Source organism: Dermacentor andersoni, chromosome 2, assembly GCF_023375885.2.
Source record: "Dermacentor andersoni chromosome 2, qqDerAnde1_hic_scaffold, whole genome shotgun sequence".
NCBI lineage: Eukaryota > Metazoa > Arthropoda > Arachnida > Ixodida > Ixodidae > Dermacentor > Dermacentor andersoni.
Window position 1 is genome coordinate 199,538,628 of NC_092815.1, and position 2,674 is coordinate 199,541,301.

General features: G+C 40.8%; 1 long non-coding RNA gene across 1 annotated transcript; it reads right to left on the reverse strand.

The window, feature by feature from the left end:
- Positions 1 to 355: 355 nt before the first annotated feature.
- Positions 356 to 955, reverse strand: LOC126540251 (uncharacterized). The gene is made up of 2 exons (XR_007601491.2): positions 805 to 955; positions 356 to 736 (listed from the first exon to the last, which is right to left on the reverse strand). It is a non-coding gene; the product is annotated as an uncharacterized lncRNA (long non-coding RNA).
- Between the last annotated feature and the right edge of the window lie 1,719 nt (positions 956 to 2,674).

A 2,674-nucleotide genomic window follows, 5' to 3' on the forward strand; every position in this document is an offset into this window, starting at 1 on the left:
CGGATTGACCAGTTGAAGTTGTGAACTTGTCAGTAACTGTCATAGGAATGACTGTAATAAACACAATTCCACGATCGGATTGTTTACTTTCATTTTTTGTTGTAACACTGAGGACTACATAGAACTTTATTTTGTATATGTGAGAGAAGTATGTGGATATCACGAGCTTAAGCCAATGTGCGATACACAGACAAAACATCTGCTACAGCATGAACTGAATTGAGGGGCACACAACACATACGTAATTAAAGGTGCAAAATACAGGGGGAAGCTTCAAAATACGCTCTGTAGCACTGCAAAGTATAACATATATTGTATGTGTACAATAAATGTTCAAAAAGACAATGCATCAATGTCCCATTTGCCTTCAAGTTTATTATCAAGTTCAAGTTTACTGAAGTTTATTATGAGCATATGTACAACAGGAATCTACTAACACACCCGCAGTTAAGGTGGCTGTTCGAGGTGTGCTGGCTGCCTCAGTGTAAGAAAAAGAAATTGGGCGAATGTCGACACCAGTGCCACTGCTTCTTGCCTCTGACCTGCACGTGCCTCCGCGGCATCTTTGTGCACAAGTGTGCTGGCGTGGCGAACGTAGGAGTCATCCGAGAGAAAGAGTATCGTTTACATGGAGAAGTGGCTGTTCACATTGCCTGTCGCTTTCCCTCAAATGTTTCCTTGGCGACTAGGGTGACACACCCGCAGTCAAGGTGGCTGTTCGAGGTGTGCTGGCTGTCTAAACGAAAGAAAAAGAAAGAAATTAGATGAATGTCGATACCAGTGCTATTGCTTCTTGCCTCTTACCTGCATTTGCCTCCACGGCCTCTTGGCTTGCGGAGTCTGTATGAGGGAGCTGCTGTGGCTAGGCGAAGGCATTGTCGAAGGAAAAAGAAAAGGCCATTCAAATGGGCAATTATAGAAATAAATGCAGTTCTAATGTCTGTTTCTTGCACTGTTCTTGCCTAAAAGTTTTCAAAGGCAGTGCCCAGAATACACCAGCACTTTGACTGCTTTTGCTGTTTACCTGCAAGTGTTGCTGTGAGATCCTTAGTATGGCTACGTGCAGCATTGTAACACTTAGTGGAGGCATTTGAAGTGGTAGCCAAAAATATAAAGAATCATCCTTGTCTGCATGAATGCTTTAAATTTCTAGATGCAGTGGTAACTATTACTATTGGTGCAAGGCCCCCACATCTATGCGGCAAGTGCCATAGCTCGAAACTGAATTTTTCCTTTAGTGTTTCACAAGGTGTCTGATATGTCCACATTAGACGTGATCTGTTTCTTATTATTTATCCCAGTGTGGAGAGAGCATCATTAAATAGTTTTTTTTTATTCTTGCATGGCTTGCTTTTTGGTTTGTTTCTGAATTTATCAAACAGCAGTCTCATGATGCTAAAGTGACTCATGATATGACAGTCATCAGCTTTAGTTTTTCAGAAAAACAACGCATTTCCTGACCCATTGTGTGCTATCGCATTATTCGCATAATTTCTCAGAGTATTCTACCTATACTGACTTGCTTGATTTCCACTAAAGAATCTTGCATCTTCAAATAGCATTCTTTGCTTAAAATCATTCGACACTTCTCATAATTTCTGTACCTTGGGCTTCTGATACTCTGCATTCACCATTTTTGCTTGTTTCTGACTAGAAATGTCTTCTTTAATTTCGAGCTTAAATTTTACCTTTGGAACACACGGAAGGCATTGCATATCTGCATAAAAGGGAAACATGTTTCATGCGAAATCCAATTGAAGATTGATGAATGCAGCTTGCAGTGTGATATGACTGAATGATCCATAAAAGTAACTCATCTCACTTGGTAAATTAAAGCACTTATTAGTGTGATGTACAAGATACGTTACACTAACGTGGTGGGTTCTCTTGCTTATACAGCAAAAGAATCGGTGCGCGAGAAAAAAATTATTTTTGCATACCCCTTGTACACACTGATTTAAGGAAAATGAGCTGGAGCTGTCCACATAATCTACTTATTTTACCAGCGAGTATGGTCAACAAAAATGTGTCCCAGCTGCTTAGTGGTACATGAGATTATGTCAGTATTGCATATGTGCCTGTTGTCTAAAATAACTGAATTTTGAAAATGCTCGCAGGGATCTGATGTGCATATCTGCAGTTTATGGATACATGTAAAAGACTCAGCATCAAGTGCAAGTGAACGGACTTACAGGCCCGAAGTCGATCATGCAAATAGATTCGCTGCACAAATTTGTGACCAAAAAAGATATTCCACATGAAATGGCATGCAAGGAAGTGTTGAAAATATTGCACAGTTAATAAAACGCCTACGCTATTAATATGTGGGTTGATACACTCGTTATGCAAAACGGAGGTGAGGCGTGCAGACAGGACACAAGAATATATAGTATTTACAAGCAAACAACACGAGCGCCGCCCACTTCTCTACTCTTGTGTCCTGTCTGCACGCCTCACCTCTGTTTTGCATAATGAATCCTTACCAACTAGCTCAGCTTTCTGTCGTTCAAAGTCTCGATGCACTCGGTTTCGTCCACATTAGGCACTCGCCTCTTGATTACTTCGTGGCACAGAAATACTCGGCATCAGGCTGTTTTTCTGCTGTGGCCTTTGTAGAAGCATGTTTGTTCAAAGTGTAACAATTAAACAGATTCTTTGAGTTGCTTGTGGCTTC